This window comes from Limulus polyphemus, unplaced genomic scaffold (genome assembly GCF_000517525.1).
Source record: "Limulus polyphemus unplaced genomic scaffold, Limulus_polyphemus-2.1.2 Scaffold369, whole genome shotgun sequence".
Classification (NCBI taxonomy): Eukaryota; Metazoa; Arthropoda; class Merostomata; order Xiphosura; family Limulidae; genus Limulus; species Limulus polyphemus.
This window is the reverse complement of record NW_013665979.1, coordinates 374,296-384,445: the sequence shown is the minus strand read 5'-3', so window position 1 is coordinate 384,445 and position 10,150 is coordinate 374,296.

The following is a 10,150-nucleotide window of genomic DNA, read 5'->3' as shown; positions in this document are numbered from 1 at the left end:
GCCTTCCCTCTAGTTTTACACTGCTAAATTAGAGACGGCTAGCGCAGATAGCTCTCGTGTAGCTTTGCGCGAAATTCAAAACAAACAAACAATACTTCCATCACGTCAGAACTCAAGAATCTATTATTATTCTAGGCAACATAAAGAAACAGACAAACGTGTACTGGTCCTGATCATACAAAGGGAGCCCATAATAGGAATCAAATGTTGCTCGCAGCTAGGTACATGTTGTTTATGTTAAACGTCTAACTAAGCACAAATAACTTATATTCATATTGAAATAAGAAAAAAAAACTGAATATACCTGAAAAAAAAGATGTATACATTTTCCAAATTATAAAAGGGTTATAGCCTTAACATCTGCTTATTATATTGGAAGTCCTATATCTGTTTGATGTTAGGGCTACGTTTATTTTCCAAAAGAGGATAAATATTATACTATTATTGAACTAGATCGACATCCTAATACCCAGTCTTGCGTTAGCTCATGTTGACAGTTTAACAAGTATGAATGACACAATTATCTCTTATATTATATGTCATTTGATATTTTCAACAATGCCAACTATTTATGCTTGATGTTGGCCATTAACGATTCATTAATACACCTGAAACGATATAGGTAAGTGCTTTTCAAGTCCATAAACACGAAGAAAACCCCAGAATTATACAATTAACTCTGTAAGAGAGGTTTATTTGTTTGTTTTTAATTTCGCACAAACCTACTCGAGGGATTTCTGAGCTAGCCGTCCCCAATTTAAAAGTTGGACTAATATTTTAGCAACGAATAATGGGATTGACAATCACATTATAACGCCCCACACGACTAAGAAGGCGAGCATGTTCGGTGACGGGGATTCAAACTCGCAACCCGCAGATTATAATTTGAGCACCCTAACCACCACGCCATACCCGGGTAAGATAGGAAAGAAGGAGAAGTTATAAAACTCAAGAAAATGAAGCACAAAGCTTGAAGGAGGTTATAAGTTACACTAAGTTATAACTTATGTATATCTAACTATTGAATGGAAGCACCAAATGGCACTGTATTTATTTAAATTCTAACTCTGTTGAGTAAATAGTCTTAACATCTTGAAGTGTGGATTGATTATTCATGGGAGTTTGATTACTGCTTTAATGTATTATAATATGAAAATACTATCATACGAGCATCATACTAAGGCTTTTAATACTGAACTTTCATATAAATACTTCAACAAGATACTGAAGCCGTTTACTCAACCAAACATAGGCTGCTAGAATTATTATATACATTGTTTTAAATCCAAGATGGTTTAAAATACCTAGAGTTGTAATTAACTTCTTTATATTTAGAGAAAGGTGTGTTTGCCCAGGTGTCTTCCTGTAACTTGAATTTAACTAATTTTGCTTATGTCATAGACATGTTTTGTCACTTGATACAAGAATGAGTTAACAATCGCTGAAGAATGAAACAAAATTACGTCCTATATTCTGTTTAACAGGAACAACCGTCTTAAAGCAGTTATTTCCACCAGCGTTTCAGGTGTAAGTCTACAGGCTTACGACGCTAAAATTCGGGTTTCTATACCCGTGGTGAGAAGAGCACAGCTAGTTCATTGTGTATCCTTATGCTTAAAATCAACACACCCAATATCATTAAATGTCGTTCATAGTCTTAATTAAAACTATTTTTAGAGCTAGTACTATATACAGATTTCCAAGTTTTATTTTTTTGCTAAATTATTAGATAAAACAGGATTATGGAATGATTTTGAAACTTTCTTAACCTTCATATAACTTCAAACACTATCCGAAAAAAAAATAATAAGAATTCTTTTTACACTATTTCAATTGTTATTGTGAGACCAATAACACACACGTTTTTACTACAAATGAAAATTGTACCTAATAACAGCAACCAGAGTTTAATAACAGTTGAAGGAAGTGGTAATTGAAAATGTACATTTAAATATATGTGAACATTGTATTTGTCCATATTCTCCAATTAAGCTCACCAGTAGCAGATAAAATAAGTTTTATTTCATTGTTATAACATTCTATAAAAATCACTTGTTATAACATCCTATAAACATTAATTTTTGTAACATCCTACAAACATCAACTCTTGTAATATTCTAAAAACTTCAACTGTTGTAACATTCTAGAAACAACAACTATTACAACATTCTAGAAAAGTCAACTGTTGTAACATCTTAGAAACACCAACTGTTATAACATCCTAGAAACATCAACTATTGTAACATCTTAGACACATCAACTGTTATGACATTCTAGAAAAGTCAACTGTTGTAATATCTTAGAAACATCAACTGTTGTAACACCCCAGAAACGTCAACTGTTGTAGCATCTTACAAACATCAACTGTTGTAACATCCTAGAAACATCAACTGTTGTAGCATCTTACAAATATCAACTGTTATAACATTATAGAAACGTCAACTGTTGTAGCATCCTAGAAACACTAACTGTTGTAACATTTTAGAAACATCGACTGTTATAACATTCTAGAGTCTTAACGACCGTAATAGAATTCACAAACCGCAAGAACAAAGTTTGAACAAAGAATGTTTGTTTTCAGCAACAAAATACACAGAACAGAATTTCAAATGGGTTATTGAACAAAATGCAATAATTTTTCTTGTTTAAATCACTTAATGAGTACTGTCAACATCTATTTCATTTCATTTTTTCCGCGGCATAGCGGCTCATAGAATGGCTCTGAGTTTGTTTATTTTTTCGAGTACAAATGTTTAGCTCATAGCCCCATCTCTTGACCAATTTGAGATATAATTACAGCCGTGGCTGTTGACGATTCCTCTGGTTTTAAGTGATGGGATGTCTTTGAAGGGAGACAATAAAGACACTACGCTGATCAAATAACAGCCCAGATCTCAACCCTATTGAAAACTGCTGGAAGGTAACGGGTAACAAAATCCAAGAGAAGAAACCGAGAAGCAACTTGGAAATGCAGGAATCTATAATCCGCGTCTGGCAATATGAACTCACCTCTACCTGATGTCAAGTAATTATCAAGGCTAAAGGAGACACAACCAAATAGTAAAACAAGAAACAGACTCTGTGACCACTTTTTGTCAGTTACATTAAGGGTGCTATCTTTAAATCTAAGATTCCTTACTCAGAGCACGTTTTCATATTTGACAAATATTTACTGCTCATCTACTGTAACACGTTTGTCACGGTTAGTTTGTTAAGAAAAATACATACATGTGTTTGGATGACTGAAATATGAGCCAACTTATATCACACGATGTACATAACTGTTTTACATTTGTTCTAAAACTTCCACAATGCATAATCTCTTAAACATTAGAGGAACCAAGGAATTTGTGGAAAAATTGGGCGATGCAATAATTTTTTACACCACTGTAGATAGATTACAAATAAAAATTAAAGAAGTACTTAATACAGATAACTTAATATACTGGACTACTTAGGAGCACGGAAGGCCATAAAGCTAAAACTTTTAATGGTTAGAATGCACTGATTAATTAGTTAGGTATTCTTGTTGTAACGATGTTTTCGTCCGTAATCCCAGTAATGCATTACGAAGTACTGCCAGCGTGTACGATTTAGTTTATTCTTAAGTCAAGGTATTAAGTAAAAGTGCAGGATACTCACCACAATGAAAACTGTATATGAAATAAAAATTAAAGACAATAATAATAATAATGTAATATTTTGTAAGTTAAATATTTTAACCAACTCTTTTAATGAAACTAAGGAAAAAAACAATATATCTTGCAAAACACAATAATTATTTGTTTCATCCACTATCACCGTGTTTCTAAATGATATTTTAAGCCAATGGAAACACCTCGTTTAGAGATAGAAATAAACTGTGAAAGTAGTGTGTGAATTATTACATTATACTTTCTGATAGCTAGGAAATTATCCTTTTAAAACGAAAATGTATTCGTACATAAAAAGATACTTTAATGTTGACCACAACATTTTCACGTATGACAAAGACACATTTGTATTTATGGCAAAGTTACCAAGGTTATCTGCTGGCGTCCACAATTTTAAACTATGGCTAGAGGGAAATCAGCTAGTCAACAACACCTTATTACCCACTATCCACGATAAGGAATTGACTGTCTCTCTTATAACGCACCTGCAGATGAAACTGCGGGGACTATTTTATGGTATCACACACGGATTCGAAACCGGCTTGGCAGATCAGAAATCCAGGACTCTATCAAAGAGTCAAACCACGCTTTAAAATTATATATGTACATATACGTACACATTTATATATCATTATAAACATGCGTTTAATTATTAACAAAAATATAACATTCGCCATCTTTTAAGACTGTTGAAAACTGAACACTTTAAATTATTTTCTTCGGGATAGGACTGATCTCAAATGGCATGAAATATACTTCCTTTAAGATGATAGTTAAAGTTTTGTGAAGTAAAGGCTACTTATAAACGGTGAATAGTTTCTAATCTTCAAGGTGTAATATCCCCCTTCAATTGGTCTTGACAACTACGTTCATCAAAATGTTAATTTTGAGCTTTTTCGGAAGAAGACATGGTTCGCATGACTGTTTCTGATGGATTTCTCCGATCTAAAGAGAATTCGGCAATGGACTTCTAGAAAATAGCTGGACTGTTTAGGAGAGGCTATATGAAAGTATAAAAAGGAAAATAAACGAAAAAGAACCGAAATGAATTGGGTTTCGTCTGACGTGTAATAGCAAGCACTTATTTTACTTCATCACATTGTGCGTCACACTGCGTCTTTTAAGTAAGTCGATAGGTTTGAGATGGAAAAAGAACAGCTATATTATTGTGCATGAGAAGAACGACCGTATGCAGCGATTGAGAAGGCTGGTTTTTTTAGCGCCATGGATGTTTCTTACAACAATAGAACCCCATACGCTTAGGCAACAGACACTCTGGGGCTAAAGATATGTGATTTTTTTTTTTTTACGTTAAGCAGTCTATTTAGGTTTATTTTTATTTTTTTTGGTGTTTTAAGGGACTGTTGTCCTTGAGTCAGAGGTAATTTCTGAGGCATAATTTTGCACATCTCTCAAAAACATAAATGTTTTCACGTTTTATATCAACTTCGTTTAATTCAATTGCAAATAAATCAATACAACAAAAATTAAATTTTCAACTATATTTTTACTTATATCTTTGCCTGAAAATCAAATTCAGAAAATTATTTAACTTCTGTAAATAGATATTGAGTATGTAACACAAAGAGCATTGTTGAACATTATCTAATTAAATATTACAGCACAGTAATCATTCGAAAACTATGTATAATACACGAAAGTATCATTATTGCCCATCTTAACGTGAATCTATCTCAAAACAGGTGAACGTTGAATACGCATACCCCAAAACATGAGGTCACAGAGAATGTTTTCTTTCGAGGTGGGTGAATATATACTATTCATGAACCACAGAGTCTTGTAACAAAGATAATTCTCTCAAACTAAGAGAATGTAAAAGCATGAAACTCATCTTTTCAACATTTGTTTTAAGACCAAATGTCGACGGTTATCTAGATGGTAACCACCGCAAGAATCGAACTCTGAATTTTAGTATTATAAATCTTCAAGGTTAGCGCTGAGCTGTTGTGGGGGTGGGGAATCATGTTCTAATAAAAATAATTCTGCAAACATAGTCACAGAGAATGTATCTTATTTAAATATGTTAACAGCAAATTCTCATGTCCAATATACAGTATCATTGCTCATTCTATATTGGAGTTGCAGGACAAAAGTAATCGAATATCAGAAATAATCCACTTTTAAAGTAGTCAAGCCTCGAACTTATAAAATACAGTCATTGGATTCATTTAAAATATTTTCGTAGCGATTATACACATCTATTAAAATTCATTTATTCTTTCACGAAAAAAAAACGCCCTTAAAGAAATTAAGAGTTAGCAACACATGTAAACCGAAAATTCTGATAGTTTTTCACGGACAACTATTCTTTTTATTGGACAGTAGGCTAGCATTCTCTCTCAGTAGCAATTGCACGGACGCCCGTATTAAAGCAATACGAAAGTTATCTGGATTTTCTTCTCTACAGGTCTTCAGAAGCTAGATATGAAGAACTACCTGGTATAGTCGATCTATCTCTGGTGTATTTGCCGCTTTTCAGCTATCCAGAGCGTCTCAAAGTCAAAAAGGGAGAATGGCTAAAACCGAGATTTCTTATTTTCGTTCATCATCTTCTTTCTTCAACAGGCCTAGTGCCTACCTAGTTCTATCAATAACTATAATTTTATCATCATTCGATAGACCAAAACAGTCTTCACGATCTTTAACTATCTACCTTATTATTATTATATGCAAAATTTATAAATCTTTAGAATACACTCTACAACCTAGTAACACACGTACACCATCTTATAAAAGAAAAGTAAACAAATAAGTATTAGGAAATAGAATAATCGCTAAAAAAAAAGTTATGTAGGGCTGGCTACCGAATTTGAAAAAAAAAAGAACCAAACAAGATAGGGATGGAAGTGAATATATCACTTGATCCGGCTAACGATCACATAGCAGACTAAGCCGACTCCATTTTACATGGAGAATAAAATCCTTACATTACTGGCTTATTCACTGGCAAAACAAATAGAAGTATAAATTTTAATCCTAAAATGTTACTCTTTTGTAGATAGTTATAAAAGTAGTATTCTGAAGTTAACTAAAGGAAAAGTGTACTGGTGAAAGCTGAGATTCTATTCAAACATCAAGCTTTCGATAAACAAAGTGGGAAAGCCAGTAATGTAGGGATTTCATTCTCCATGTAAAGTCGAGACGGTTTAGTCGGTTATGTGATCATTAGCCGGATCAAGTGATATGTCCACTTTCATCCCTGTCTTGTTTGGTTCCTTTTTAACGTTCAGTAGCCAGCCATGCATAGCTATTTTTTATTTAACGATCATTTTTTTTCCTAATCCCTGTAGTCAAAGATAATAAAATGTAGTGTTGTGAACATCAAATTTTTCTCACACAAAGAACATCCAAAAAACCCTTCTTATTTTATTAGAAGCTACATCTATATTCGTATAACGTTCTAAGATACAAATACAAATGCAAAAAATTCATAATTTTTACTCCTAACGTAATATACGAAGGAAAAGTTCCTGTAAAATCAGACAACAACAAAACAGTATTTTAAATTTCAAAAAATCACGAATTTCAAACTAATTCTTATTTTTCATTTATAAAGTATTTGTTAGTTTGAAGTTGGGCACAAAGCTACACAAAGGGCTATCCGTGCTCTGCCCACCACGGGTATCGAAAACCGGTTTCTAGCGTTATATTTAAAAAGCAATCCATAAAGAACAGAATTTTAACATTAAAATTACCTGAATTTAACAATTTAATATTGTATTCGATTTCTTATTCAACGAAAGAATAATGTACATATGCTATATAAAAAAGCAATTATAATACAAAAATAATCATATTTCCTGATACCTTGGTTTTAGCACTAAAGTATAAGTAGCAAACTGACAATTTTCAATTAGCAGACTAGAATTTTCCGAGTTAGAAATGCTGAGAACTGGGATCCCATTCTTCTAGAACCAGGATATTTTTACAGCCGTTAAAAATTGTTTCTATGATAAATAGACTAGAATTTATAGAGTTAGCAATGCCAAGAATTACGTTTAGAGGACTAGTACTGCGGTATTTCCCATCCTTCTACAAATAAGATTACTTACAGCCACCATAAATGGGTCTATGCATTAAAGCTTTTAAGCCATCTTATGCTGTTGTCTTTGATAATGTCAAAAGTAAATGGATCTTTATTACAACTATATAAACGTGTTTAATCTTTGTTGGGCTAGTTCCTATGTTGCCCATATCTTCACATCTTATTTCCATCATAAGTTTCATCTTAAACATTTTGTAAACCTCTTAGGCCATGGTTTAAGAGATCCAATTAAAAAACAATAAATGTATGTATACGTCAATCATTATTGACGCAAATAACTTTTCCCATGATAACAAATAGCAATATATATATGCATATTCTCCATCATGATAAAATCTTATAATATTTATACTAATTTTGATATTTCTAATTTTACCTTTAAGGTTTTAACTATTGTAATACGTTAAGATTTCTTAGGAAATCAGTTGAATTATTTTTCTTACTTTAAATATCAGGGCCCTGCATGGCCAGGTGGTTAGGGCGCTGGACTCGCAATTTGAGGGTCGCGGGTTCGAAACATGCTTGCTCTTTCAGTCGTGGGGGCGTTATAATGTAACGGTCAATCCCACTATTCAATGGTAAAACGAGTAGTCCAAGAATTGACGGTGGGTGATGATGACTAACTGCCTTCCCTCTAAATTCATACCAAACCAATTAAATATCAGAGGATCTGGCGGTAAAAATCAATAAAGTCATCAGTGTAGGTGAAACATAAATCGAGAATGGTCATCCTTGTTTTTAGGGAAAATAGTGTGTAATGAATTAATACTAAAAAACTCACCAATCAATAAAATTGTAAATATCCTATCCAGATCTTTTATATATATTTTATTAAAATTTTAGTTAAGTAACATTCCACAAGGATTTATAATTTAAAATATCCACTGTGCCGTAAAACCTATGTCAGCAAACGTTGGACCTTTGTTTTAATGAGTTTAATCAAAATGCTAATCTTTAAGATGGCACAAATTATTCAGATATTTTAAGGCAAGATACACAGGTAAAATATTCCCTTTTCTGAAATCTTTTCTTACCTTATAAAATATTATGTAAAACCTTTTTATGATTAACTGATATTTCGATATTATTGTATTAATATTTCAGTCATTTCTTTAATTAAATAAGTAGACAGAATAAGCTTAAAGGATTTTTATAAGATTTTTTGAAATTATGGCGAAAGAACCTCAAAATGCATTGAAAAAGGATTTAGATTCGTAATATAATCTAGCCGTTAATATAGGATTTATAGGTTCTCAAGGAAATATTAATGACATAAAAAACCGTCAGTCAAGATTTTTGTGTCAAGGAAGAGATCTACTTTGCATAAATATGAACAAAGAATAACCTTAAATCCCAAATTTCTTAATAAACAATGAATTCAAGTGAGACATTTATCTGAGTAACAATTACAAGAAAAAATATACGCTAATCGTTATTCTGCTACAGTCAGTAATATAGAAAGAGCTGTGAAATTGTTTTGTAGCATTCACACCTGTTTCAAAAGTAATATATATATATATATATATATTGTTGGTTGATGTGTTGAATTCATAAGCTTGGAACATAATTTGTTAAAACAAAAACATCTCAGAAAATTATTTCTATGCAGACTATCCATCATGTGTTTACTTAATTTCTGATTAATGTTTTGTAAAATAATTCAAGTAAATTAATTATTTTTGATTTTTTTCTACCCATATTTCTAGATAATCTTTACTGAGCTCATTGTGCGATTATATGATTAATGTTTTTTTTTTCCAGATAATCTCTAACAAGTATAATATTATATGAAAAAAAGAAAACTATTTTTTCGAAAAGTATTATTTTATGGCCTAATTGCCAACCGATGTTTAGCAAAAGGTTGTTTGTGCACATTAATTTTTTCTTTTTGATAAATTAAAATAACGGCAGAGATAGGTTTGTTTATTGTGATTGAAATTAACAGAAGGATTTGTAATCAGACGAGACAAAAATTGAGATTTTTGGCCTAAATTCAAAGCGTTACGTCTGGCGCGAACCCAACACAGAACATCACCCACTCAACACCATCCCAACTGTCAAGCATGGTGGTGACAGCATCATGTTGTGGGGATGCTTCTCATCGTCAGGAATAGAGAAGCTTGTCATGATTGAGGGGAGATGGATGGTGTAAAGTACAGGAGAATCCTAGAGAGAAACCTGCTTGAATCAGCCAAAAATCTAAAACTTGGTCGAAAATTCACATTTCCGCAGGACAGTGACCCGAAGCACAAGGCAAAAGCCACAGTGGAGTGGTTTCAATAGAAGAAAGTGAGTGTCCTGGAGTGGCCCAGTCAAAGTTCTGACTTGAATCCAATAAAAAATATGTCTTTGCAGGTTTTGCTGACGATCAACCTCGTCACACATAAGAAGTGTGAACTTTGATCATTAGAGTTCTCAATCATAACAAGTT